Here is a 13,769-nt window from a genome sequence, read left to right as displayed (position 1 = left end):
TTGAACAGTAATAGTCCACCTCTTTTCAGAATGTTTGGGGTTATTTTGTTTCATAAATATTGTGTTTGGGTTCTTGTACTTTGAAAATATTGTTTTTTATTACATCATAACAAAATAAGAATGTTAATGTAAATTTTAAGTTGTTTTTTAACATCCAGTTCATTAAATTATTTTAAATAAACGAAAAATTTGCATATTGTTTTTTTTTTATCCGATTAATCGATTAATCGAAAAAATAATCGGCCAACTAATCGATTATTAAAATAATCGTTAGTTGCAGCCCTAGTTTTATTAAGCCGTTTCCTGCCTTTTATATACATTATCGGGGTCTTTAGGGCCGTAGAACCCCGCGATACCCTCATACCCAGCAAACATTCTGACCTCCTAGAAAAGAGGGGCATTGGAGGAGGAATAAGGGGCATCAGGGGTTTGGGAGAGAGGGGCACTGGGATTTGGATTAAACAATAAATGACCATTTTTGCATTTTTATATGATTATCCTTTACCTTTTGCTAAAATCCACTCTTAAGAAGAGGCATCTGTTTTCTGGTTCGAGAAATGGCTGTAATTTCCTCTCCAGGAAATCATTAGACTCAGATTCCTAACGAGATGTCCATAATGTCATTATAAAGTCAGTACTGGACATAAAGTCATTATATTGCCTGCACGGGCGATTACTTGTGACATGCGATCCTGAAGGAGCAATAAATGAGAAATAATTCAGAATCGGAACTAGATGCTCAATGCTGCTTTTAGAAAGTAGGACTCGTACATTTGTGTAAGCGATGATCTCGCCATGACTGGCCCCTAAATTCTGGGAGCACAGGTTCTCTGCCCCGCTGTAACTTACGTCTGGACCTAGTGTATACCTACCAGGTTCTAGGAGGTCAGAATGTTTGCAGGGTATGAGGGTATCACAGGGCTCTGCAGCCCTAAAAGCCCCGATAATGTGTATAGAAACAGCAGGGAAAGAAACTATGTAAATAAGACTTGTAACTATCTCGGTAAAGCCCCATCCCTAGCCATGTCTGTAAGACAAGAGCACCCGTCATTAGCCATTTGGCATTTTGGTGGGCTGCTGTGGTCTGGTGGTGAGGCAGACTATCTTTTCCCTTGTGCAGTGTTATTGGGAACTCAAGGTTCCTAGGGCTGACATCATCATTTTGTCTCCCTGCCCCCCTCCCCCAATCTCCTGGGACAAGGCATCACTGGATCCCTCCGCCCTGTCATTTACAAGGCCTCAGGGGATTGGCAGGGGCAGAGACCCTAAGATTCTTTGGAAAATGACCTCATCGATGAAGTCCTTTCTTGGTGACATTAAGGGCAAGATGGCGTGACAGCCCAGGGAAAAGCAGCCATTGGCGGAGACTTGTCGTGCCGTTGAATCGTATTTTACAGTCCTTTCTAAACACATGTAGGCTCATGGGCTGATTATTAGCAGGGCTGCTCAGAGCAAGCGTTGGTTGAGGCTGCGGATGTCCGTACAGGAGTCCAAATAGCATTCAGGAAGTAGGAAGTTACATGTTTCATACAGATAACACATGGGCTTGGAGAAGAGCCGAGTCTCGAGGCGTCTGAAAACGCAGATTCTTAAACCCAACTGTTAGAGAGCCGCTGGGCCATGAAAGATCACCCGCTGAGACCACTCTGGGGTTTATCAGTAAAGGGGTCCCGTGTTTATAACAGGTACATGCTTCAAGTCACGCTTGCCGCATGATCTTATGTAGAAATGGAGTTGGCCGCCTTTGGAAAGATATATCTGGGGCGCTTACCACGCCAAGATCCTACAGATATGCATATATTAGATATGCATACATTAAATACATTCCTGCCTTGTAGTAGCATTAAGTGGAAGTTTTTATTTCTATTCCTTGTATTCACAATGTACCGTCTTCTTGTTGACCACCACCCCCACCCCGGAGCCATTTCCTCCTAGGGTTAGTCCTAAAACCTTCCGTAAAATTAGAAAGTCACAGGAGACAATAACTGAAATAGCAGGAAATAATGCCGTAAAACTCTTGGAGCAGTTGGAGTTTTTTGTGTCGAAGGTCACGCGGTTTTGACTTTTATATTCCGTCTCATATTGTTTAACTTTTGGTTCCGTCTCATGAATTTATGTTATTAAACTTTCACAACTTATACAACGAATATTTTATAAACCTATTGTTTAGTTTTTCCATTCCAAAGTAAATGGAACATGGCAGACGCAGGACTCCAGCATGTACCTGACGCTGCTCTCTGATTGGCTGCGTAGTCTTTACGCTTTAATTTTTTTGTAGAACTTGATCTTTAACTGGTGCGGGAAATGTCTTTTTTATATCTTTTATATCGGAGATATTTGCTCTCTGTGTCTCTAGTGTGAGGCTCTCTAAGCATTTTAGCTTGAGTTTTTTTTTTTTATTAATAAGAGCAATTAAGAATAAATTAATTCTGTTTATTCTTGCTGAATTACGTTGTTGTAGTTGGCATCAAAACCTAAAATATTTTATAAGCTTTTTTTTTTTTTTTTTTTTTTAAATGGCTTAAATGCTAGGGTTTTGGTCTGGTCCTTCTCCAGAATAAAAAAAGGTTTCAACCGTCTCCATGTCCCTAGTGCTCTCAAAACAAGTCTAAACAGTAACACAGCCTCTCCAAATCGTGTGAAAATCTCTCATTTTTTGGCCGGAGGGGGGTGGAAGCTCTTCAGAAAAAATATATTTTTTTTAGGAGCCAGAACAAGAACTTTCCGTATAGTTTAGCCAGGAACCGGTGTTTTTAAAGTGTGTTCTGAGCCGAACAGTTCTTGTTCATTAAGCGTTAGACCTGCCAGGGAGAAAATACATTGAATTTATCCCAACACTCCTTAAATATTCTCATTATGTAAAAAGTTATTTTATGGATTCCACATACTGCTTAATGGGAATGGGAAGAAATATTTAGGAATAACGAGTCCCTTTTAATATGATATATATTTATCGAGATCGTATTATATTCATCGAGAGTAACAATGCACAGAGAATGGTTCGTATTAAATATAGTTGCAGTCCCGATATTGTTGGATGTGAAGGCAAATAAGGAACTCGGGGAGAGGAAGTAGGAAATATTTTTGCCAACTTGACTGGGACATGGTGTTGATGAAGGATAATAAAGCCGACTCGATCGTTGTTGATCGGGGTCGGTAGAAGCTTTGTTCGTCCTATCTGCTAGCAGTTTGGCGTATATCTTTACATCTGTATTCAACAACTGGATAGTAACGATCTGTCGTGGGAAAGAGACTGTAGACACAGAATGAGAGAACGGGCTACAGAGGTGAGGGGTAATATATATATATATATATATATATATATATATATATATATATATATACACACACACACAAAGTTTCTTTTGGATTGTAGATTTTGCATCCACTCGGGGTTTGTAGATCGTGTGACACACTCTGCGCTGAAATTCATCTCGGTTTCTTAGCTAGGAGAGAATCTGCTCCGTTGCCCTTGGCGACGTGTGTCGGGTGGAGGTTACGTAGCATAACTGTAGGGTGTTCTACACAAATTCATACATTTCCAGCTTGATATCCCTCAGCTGTTAAGTGTGATCAGTCAAGGTAGCTTTGTTCTTCAGTCCCAGGGCTGTGAGATGGAATCATAGGCCGGGCTCTTTTCTTTTGTGAGGCTATTTGGATAAACTTCCCTCTAATGTCTGCTTTATGAGCGAGCCAAACAGTAATTGGGGTGATCTCTAGAGTATTTTTTATTTTAAATATTCTGTAATTGCTTCCGCGATACTTGGACTTATGTCCGCTCTGTTGGAGAAGGCTCTCATTGAGTCTCTATCTCGGGGCTGATGCAGGTTCTAATTAGGGGTTGGAGTTGGGTTAAAGTCTTCTCCCACACCAAGGTCCCCTACCCTAACTTTCTGTAACCTTTCAACCACCTGATCCAGAAAGGAAATGTGATTGGTGTTGGGTGGATAGAGTTAAGTAGCATAAGGGGATATCTGTTCAGGTTGCCCGGGAGGATCAGCTATCATGTAGAGTAGTTGAAATTGGACATCCCTGCTAAAGTCTTTTCTGAGAAGACATTGCACGACATTCTGCGTGGAAATGCTTGTGGTTGAGCTGTGTGGTTTTCCAAAGATGGGTGTCTTGCACCATAACAATCAGCGCTTTATGGGATTTGGCTTCTTGTATAAGCATTTTTCTTTTATGAGGCGTATTTAGGCCCTTAGTGTTAGTGGAGAGGAGACTAAATTTCATCTTGACCAAGATTAGGGTTAGTTCACGTCGTCTGATGAGGTGAGAGTCTGGTGGTTAATGGATAAGATCCAAAATGGCGGCCGCAATTTGAAGTGGGAAGAAAAAGTGTGGAAAAATAATACAAGAGAAGATGAAGAGAAATATTGTTTCCTTTTTGTCATACTGACCGTTGATTAAGTAAATTTAAATGTTGAGATGGCCTCTGATTTAGAAAGTGTACGTTTTTAATTCACTGATATTATTTTAATCATCTAATTTCTTTTATGTTGGAAAAAAACATGTTTTTATTACCCTTGGCTAGTAACTCTGGAGAGAGGCAGAATATTTATGTTCAGTAACTGTCCTTGTTAATTACATTGGTGCCATTTTATTTTATTTGTTTTATTTTTTATAAACAAAATCTACTGACTACCGCCAGCTTTGTTGCGTTTTTTGGGGGTTTTTTTGTATCATTGTGACTGAAACCACCAGTTTTACATTGTGATGAAATAAGTAAGACACAAAGACATCTGTAATGGAAGGAGACACGTTTATTCCATTACACACAGACTCTGGAGGACCGAGCGTTAAAGCTGTGACTTCATGCTATCAATAAACCAATTCATAAATTGTTCTGCTGTTTCTCCAGACTACCAGACCCTGCATGCTTACGTTTATTGGGACAACTCTATCCAGAAGTGACTTCTCATATGATTTAGCGTAGATTCACAGAGACTTGTCTGCTTAGGCCACGAGTCCTTGAAAATTCTCTATCCTATGTGTCCGAGTCCCCTATGCGGGATGTAGACACAAAATACCTTTTCGTTATTCTGTATTTATGTCTCTGGACTCCCATTTGATGCTGTAAATTATGTTTCCATGGCAACTTTCCAAATGTTTGAATTCTCAATCTAAAAACTAAAAAGCATTAGCGTCCCTAGAGTCAAATTACTTATCTTAACTCATTCTTAAAGAGAACTACGCAAAGTATTTATTGAGCGTTTTCAAACTATTTTTTTTAGTGTTTTCTTTAGTTGGTACAGTTCTTTTGATCTGTTTGTAAATTCATCTTTTTTTTTAGATTTCATCGTAAATAAAAAAGTGATTTTTTTTCCTGTATATCTTCAATAAACAGCATAATTCATTTCAGCAGAATCCGGGACTGCCTCCCACTAGTAAATTTGTACCACATGCCTATACGTTTCAGTAATTCCTAGCCAATACAAACAGTAATTCAAATAAATTGTGACATTCTTTAAAAGGTTTCCAAAAAAGGAAGCAGATGTATGTTATTGAGAAATAAAAATATATATCGGGGAGGTTATAGAGGCATGGGTTAAAACAAACCAATGAAGCAAAGACTTTTTGGGACTTCTAGGTTCAGCTCCTGGCTGGGGTGTCACTAAAATTCAGGCGGTCCTATTCCCCAAGCGTTGAGTTGCTATCTGAAAACCATCTCGACTGATTTGACGTGAAGTGTCTACAGCACTGATCGTACCCAACGTGAGCAGCCACTTGACTATTCCACTAAGAGTCTCTAAACTTTGTCAAGGTGCCATAGCCGTAATCTGCTGTTGAATTGGTCGTAATTTTATTATAAGATTGTTTGTCGTCTTGTTTATGTGAGCCAGTAGTCAAGTTTGTTGGCCAAGACTTCTGGTTGCATTAACTGTTGAATTGTTCATTAAAATCCTGTTGGGTGAAATGGATGAACTGTTCCCAAAGAAGTCGAGTTTGAAGACCTTTTTGACTACAACTTGGATCTTTGACATGCTGTCCATCTTTGAAAGCCCCCCACCCCTCATTTGACTGTGGTCACTTTAGAGACTAAACAAGATGATCCCAGTTCAGTCAACACAGTTGAGTTGGTCTTAGCACCTTGGCTGAAACCACAACGCATTATAGGGTGACCATTATCGACCTGATATGAAGGCCAGACTTCTTCAGAGTACTTTTAAAAGCTCAACACAAGTTACATTTCTATGTATAACTCTTTCTTGCTGAAAAAAACATTAATAAAATAAGACAAGTGAAGTTTTTGGACATTTTAACTAACACCATAGTTATTTATCACACTTAAATAAAAAGAATGATCTACTTCCCAACTCCAGTCGCTGTCTTCACAAGCAGCCATGAGTAATGCAAATGTTACGGAGTTCTGTCTTCTACATGAAATAGCCACGATCCTTCTTGGCTTGGCAGCCTCTTCACACAGGGAGGGATGTCTTCCCCAGAGACGTTTCACCTGCACGGAGTGAAATTTATATTGAAACACCAGCTTATGCATTGTTACATTTTTTATTTGTGCGTAATCTGTTCTCTATACAGGTGGACTTTTTTATTGTCCTGTCAACGAGCAGCATGCCTGCCAAGAATAAAGGCCCGTGATAGCACACGGCGGTCCGTAACGGCTGCAATGATTTGCGTAAAATAAGCAAACACGATGCCTGTGAGGGCAGCAGATGTTTAGGTTCTCTAATCAAGCCTTCCTTACCTAGTTGTTTTTAATTCAGCTAACTAAACCGTTGAGACTTTTGCAGTAGGATCCATTCCTTACAGTAACTTGCCATTTTACAATTAACTGCGGCGTTAAGAAAAAAAACACCATTTCTACTGGTGTCCAATGACCAAACCCGTCACAGAAATAGTTCCTTAACGGTAAAAAGATTGCCTCCTTCAGAAAGCTTTCTGCGTTGCTGCCTGCAAGTAAACCTTCGCAGGATTAAGCTGCAGATCTGCTGAGGTTTATTTACTTGGCGTATTAGAGAGGGCAGTTAACGTTTTGTCTAAGTGGATCCGCACCTCTCGCGTGGTAAGATGCATTCTTATAAGGGTGTGGAGCCGCTTGCAATTCAAACATTGGAGAAGGTTCCGGCAACGATGGTCCAAGCTCGATACAATCAGCTAACAAATGCTTGGGTGGAGGTGAAGGAGAAGTTTCCATGGAGCACTGATTAACGAAGACGTTTGTAATTTGATGGCAGATAAGAGCCGTTCGGTTCCTGGTCCGCCCAATCATTTAAGCTACTAAAAGAATAATATCTTATATTATATCTATTATTCAGCTCCCGATTCGTTAATCGGTTAATTCCAAGGGCGCTACAGAAATAGTAATTATTATATTACTATAAGCCCATAAACCCTCTTCACCCTTGCGCTCTTTTTTTTTTGTTTGGAGCATCTTTATTCACATTACGTTTGGCTCTAACCGAGAAAACTGGTGTTTTTTTAGCCATGCGCGGTAAATATAATGTAAACGGTACTGGTTGGGTTCAGAGTGAATTAGCAATGTTCTCGCTGGATTCATTGCAAGCGAAGCCAAGCAAGGGGGTACAGGGGGGCAGGAATAAACCACACAAAAATGTTCTAGAAGTTGTAAGAATTGTTTCAGCTAATCCAGATGTGGCTGGGAGCCTGGCTCAGCTGGGAAACATTGGGCCGACATGCCAGGGAATTCTGGGATAGTAATCAGGAGAGCTTGGCTTCGTCGCGGTAACCCTCTCTGTACCAGCCGGCCGAACCGCTAGTCTCAGAGACACCTGGCTGCGTTATCACACGTTATTAGCGTCTCTGTGACTGCTCGTCTATACAAATATTTAGATAATATTACCGTGTATCTGATTTCTTTGATCCATACATCATTTAAGGGAGCAGGCGCATAGACCAAATATATACACTTGTCACCGGTTGATAAAAGTTTAATTCTTCAGTATATTTTCTCCCCAACCAACGCGTCTGTGAAATTGCTCAAGCAGCTTAGTGCATACACGCTACTCATATGTAGCGTTGCACATTTGTTTTCCCGAACGACTGGATGGCTTCAGGCAGCCTATTCTTTTCTAAATGACTGTTGCATTTGGAATCCCCGGGCCGGCGCGTTTCCCTGCACGCCGACACGCTTATGTCATAGTGCCAGGAGGCAGCCTTATCGCGTCTTGCAGACGGCCCCACGGCAGGCTTTGGTCTAATGGATTCACTCGCTTGTTGGGTCCCAGTAAAAGCCGACGGCTTCCAGGTCAAAGATTTTTTTTTTATTATGGTTACGTGCCAAGTTCCTTAGCGACCGTCCCAAACAGTGAAACAAACATGGCTTTTGTGTGACCATACATCTTGGCCTCCACACTTCCTGTGTTTGTGCGACGGAGTCTGGGAATGAGATTTCCTCCTTAAATATCAATCCTTTTTTTCTGCTGATTTGTGATGACTATCGTCTTTTTTTCTTTCTTTCCTTTTTCATGCAACCAGGCTTGTAAAATTATTACCAGGTTTTCGCGCCCCTCTTCGCGGTAGCACTGATCCTCCCCAGAGCCCCGTACAGAACAGACTCCTTTTTTTGGTTACATTTCCCCTCGATAAGATTTATTTGTGCAATGTATAGAGCTTGGCAGCAGAGCAGGGTCAATTTGCTGGGAATTTTCACATACGTTAAAAGGATTTAGCAGAGTACAAGGGGACGCGTGTTTCATACACGGCGATTTCTGGTCGAGGACGCAGATGGTGGAAGGGCCTGGGCTTGGGAAGGAAGGAAGTGTTTTTACAGACGGCACTGGGTTTTTGTGGCGCTGCCTTTCAGCAGAGGTGGTAGATGTTAGAGGAGTTTAGAGAGAAGAGGGTAAAGCAGCAGAGCCATGTGGTCAGCTGTCTTCCGGCGGTTTAACACTTTCATGGGCAGGGCAGTTGCTCACACGTTTGGTCTAAGGGTTAACCGGAGGCAGAATCATACATTTTGGGCTAGAAGTGCTGAGTTATGACACCTAGGGGCAAACACGAGGCACCCCATTTCTGCATACGTTACAGATGTTCTCAATAAACGGCCAAGCAGCCATGTGACGGTGGGATATTGGAGTGAAGAAGTCGCCTCCAGACTGTGGGACACCACGGATCAGCCGCGTTAACAATATTTATTTAAAAATGTTTTGAAGAATAAATTGAGATTTGTCTGGTTTTCAAGCAATACAGTTACATGCGTAGAGTAAAAGAGTAACAATCAGAGCTGCTGCATTTGTGGCACAAAATGTCGTCTTACCTGTGGATTTAAGAAAAAAATTTCTGTTCTAGAGCCATATTTTGGGAACATGTTAAGCCTATATAGGGTCTGATGACACGCCAAGAAATGTATAAGAACTAACAGGGTCAGTTTATAATCTGACTTTGGTTTCATACCCAGCTGGAGATTGTTTAGTTTTCGTTATTTTTGTCTTGTTCCAAAAACCACTAAGACTTTTTTTTATCAGCCTTTCGGAATCTGTGGCATCCCCCCAAAGAATCCACCTCATTCACCCTCGTAATTTGCCCATTTACCATGAGAATCTGCCCTTTCACCTGCTAGTTACCCCCTCTGTCTCTGGCTCCTGTTGCCCCCCTCCTTCCCAGACCCCGTTACATTCCTGCTCCCCCTTCTGTGGCTTGTAGAGTGACGGCAGACAGCTGAATATGCCCAAATATGGAAAGTGAGGAAGTGAATGTCATTGTGATGAGGCACTGGGAGACGAAGCCTTCAGATGAGAGTGGGGTGGGGTGGGATTGGGGGGAGCGACCACGTCAGCCACCCCACCCTCTCTCCTCAGCTCCAGACAGACTGATCCCAGTCAAATACCAGTACTCTCACTTTCCACTGGATCTTTAACCCCTTCCTCACACAGCTGTCATTTATATGCTGCAAATTGAGCACCGGTTCTGCTAACCCCTTTTGCCCAAGTAGTTGTTTTAGGAGATAAGATTTGTTTAGTTTTTTTATACCCTACATAAAAAAATTCTAGGTCCACATTGTTACAGGGTCACCGTACCCAAGGCTGGATACCCCTGTTTAAGGGCTGAGGAATCAGCAGTCAGGACCCTCATACGGATAGCTCCTGCTACCCAAGGAACAGACAGACCACAATTTGTATGGTAAAATCAGAACAGCCTTTATTGGGATAGACATCGACTTATATAGTTCCCTAACTTCATTAACACAGCTAACAGAGGCATGTAGCAAATAGGTACACAACCCAAGCCCAAATCCTTTTAACTCTGGGAGAGGCAATAGTCCAGGAAAGGGGCTTTATCTTGCACAATAGAGTTCCTCACCTGTGTTATCTCCCTTTAGCTGCAAGCCTTTCTTGGATACCCAGTGGAGAGGACTCTGTTTTAGTAAATAGGTGGCACAGTGGGGTTCAGGGAAGGCTGCACTGGGCGACTCTTCAGTTCCAGACCTTACCAGAAATGTCAGGGGCTGGAAGGGTAGGCGGCTGATGTTAGTCCATGGGTGGATAAAAACTTGAAAGAAGTCCAAAAGCTAAACGGTGCATGGAGCCTGCCAATGGACACAAACGTGCTCCATGGCTTGGATAAACTGCACCAGATGGAGCCAACAAGTGTGCCGTAGTATTTTCAGATGAGAAGTTTATATACCGGTAAAAGTCACCAGGCTGCCCACATTGGCGTTCCGTATGAGGGATACCTTTTGGTGGTAGCTAGGTCCCAATGGTATTCCTGGCAGCCTGGCCATGTGGCACCCACATAATTCTGGGTGGAATGAATCCAAAGGAATGTAGAAATCCCAAATCCCTGGTGCATAATCCCCTCTGCAACCCACCATGTCATACATTTCTTATGTCCTCTTAAAAATAACCTCTATGTCTTCTATGGTACATATGACATAGATTGCTAGCTTGTGAGCCGGGCTCTCTCCACCTAATGTATCGGTTTGTCTTAGTCTGTCAATTTTCGTCTTGTCAGACCCCTTGAATTTATGTATTGTATTAAGCGCTGCGTAAACTGATGGCGCTATATAAATAAAAGAATATATAATTTACTTTATTAAAATAGTTTGCATGCCGAGTTGGATTGTATTTCTAAATAGGCTAAAGCATCTTTCAGTAATGACTGTATGATCCGTCATGGGAAGCGCTAGAGCCTTAGGGTTTTTTTTTTATCCCAGTCTCTGAGTGAATGGGCAGGTTGTGGGGGTCACACCGTTTGTATTGGAACGATTTGGCGACCATTACTGACCCCTATAGAATCCCAATGGTGGGTTAGAAGAGTCTCAGAACAATGAACCCCAATGTGCAACAAAGCAGAGGTAGACTGCTAGGACCCAGGGACTTAAGAGATAAAAGCCTTGTGCTATATCTACTCACTCCCAGCATTCCCTGCTCCAGGGGTTGGGGTCCCCGTTATTCACACTCGGATAAGATCTTTACTCTATCTGGACACTATTTTACCGCTGTGAAATTGTCGCTTGCTTTATTTTGAAAGCTAAGCACCTACTGTAATTGGCATCCCAGAAGAATTAGAACTATTTATGTTACACAGCAACACATTCTTACATCCCCTCTTACAAAAAAACCTACAATTTGTACATTAAAAATTCTACTCTATTTTTGGAGCCAATCAGTATGTCTAGAACAGAAGGAAAAAAAACATCGTGAGAAAATAGTTGGTGTGAATATTTGTGAAGAACAGCAGGACAGGAAATTCTAGCTCTCCATAGGGATAACATGAGAACTAAAGCAGCGAGAGAGCTTAAAAGTTATAAAACATTTTAAAATGTATAAATTATGTGTGGGATATTTGCCTATGCACACGGCCCAAGCTTTGTCGTGGAACGAACGGAAAGACATGACAGATCCCCCGGAAGGATTTTCTGAAGACGTCCTCGAGGTAGGAAACGCGCGTGCTGGACTCCTGGCTACCGTCTTCCAGCAAGAGTAAGATTTGAGAAGCTCCTTAGAGAGTGGATAAATATTCAGCCATCATGGCTCAGCCTCCTGCTCAGGTAAAAGAGGCCATGTGACATGGAACCATCAAGCTGGACCTCTGAGAAGCAGAAGACAGGAGGCCCGTTCCTTCACTGCACCTCTGTTCTCAGGATGGAAAAGCTCTCAGCAAGCACGTGAAATCAGAGCAGACAACCGGTATAAACTGAGAAATAAGGCTGTGTCTCCTCATCTGGGCAGCCTGCTGAAGATCCCACATCAGAAATCATGAGATTATAAACCCAAATATTCCTTCTGCAATCTGGAGCCAAAGTACTAAGCGTAAATAAAATCATGAACAAACATTACTGAAGACTTTTTTTTTTCTTTAATTTTCTTACAGAACCACAGAAATTTCCCAAAATAGCAAAAGTTTTGTCCTATAAAAATATTTTGAATTTTATTTCTATACATACATTGCATTTGTACAATACCACAAAATGTTCATTGGTATCAGAGAAATCCAAACGTCAGTTAAAAAAAAAAACATTGTCACAACTTTTTGTTTAACAGAAAATAATCAGCAACAGTTGAAATTAAAGTAGGATATGTCCTGACCCAAATTCTTTGGATTTTGTCTATTGATGCTTTTTTTTTTTATACATTTTTAACAAATAATTTGACATTGTTTGGAAAGATTATATTTTTAACGTTTATTATCAGCATCTCAAGTTGTTTATGGGTTGCATGTACATGTACACACGTGTTTAGCGGTTTTGTACAAACCCTGTGACAATCTAAACTTGGCGCACGCTCGGCGCTGTACGAATGTACGAAGGATATGCAACCCATAAACAAACTTTGTTAAAACAAAACTGTTGCTTTGCAAACGGTCTTTATATTAAGGGCACAGCGGCCAGATTTTTTTTTTTCAAGCTTCCACGAACAGGACAGGAAGTTCTTCTGAACGATTCGGGTTTATACAGCAAAAGGCCTCCGGCAGATTCCATCTTCCAAACAAAAAACTTCGGCTATAAAAATAAGTCAAACGTGTTCTAAAGGATCGGCTATCGTAAGCACGCTATAGGAAACATGTAACAAGCTGTAGAAAATACTCTTCCCTTCATCACGGATTTAAGGGAAGGGGAAATTAGGCTACATGAGCAACGTAATCTTTTTGGGCTTAAATGTGCTTCGGTACACAACATTGGGTGCCTGCTAGAGGCAAGCGTTCTTGGCCTGGACTGCATCGCAGACAACTACCAAGAATAACAGGATTTTTACAGTCAAGTTCTCAGCACGTCAGCCATGATTCCCCCCCCTTACATGAAGAAAGTACAGCACCGAGGTCTCCCAGAGGCAAGCATCCGGAAGTGGCAACGTACTCGGCCAGCCACCATCCGATGGCCAAGCATCAATGGGTATCCGTTACGGACAGCTACTTGCTGGATTCCTACCTAGTAAAAGCCACTAGTTACTACCCAGGAACAAAACTGGATTGACAGTACCTCCTGCCCCTAAAATACTCCATGGGGTACAAATACCAGATCTTACCACCAAGATGACAGATCTGTATACTATGTGGCCTTTTTAGCACTCCAAAAAAATCAAATGACTTTGCAGCTTGCTTTAAAAGCCACCTTTAGTGCAAACGGCAGTAGGATTGCGCATGGTTGACATCACCCAAGCACAAGTCTAGATTGGACACGCACAACATAATTGCTCTTCGGGGCGACGTATTGAGTGGAGACATAATGAAAGGCAGGGCACTCTGCAATTACAGCAAATCAAGCTGTCTGCTTAGACTATTGTACCAAAAAGCGTTTCGCGGGGTAAGTGAAACATGGCTAAGCTTGGGATAATTAGGTGGAATAAACA

The sequence above is a fragment of the Spea bombifrons genome, chromosome 9, assembly GCF_027358695.1.
Source record: "Spea bombifrons isolate aSpeBom1 chromosome 9, aSpeBom1.2.pri, whole genome shotgun sequence".
NCBI classification, from domain to species: Eukaryota; Metazoa; Chordata; class Amphibia; order Anura; family Pelobatidae; genus Spea; species Spea bombifrons.
Note: the sequence above shows the minus strand (reverse complement) of the source record.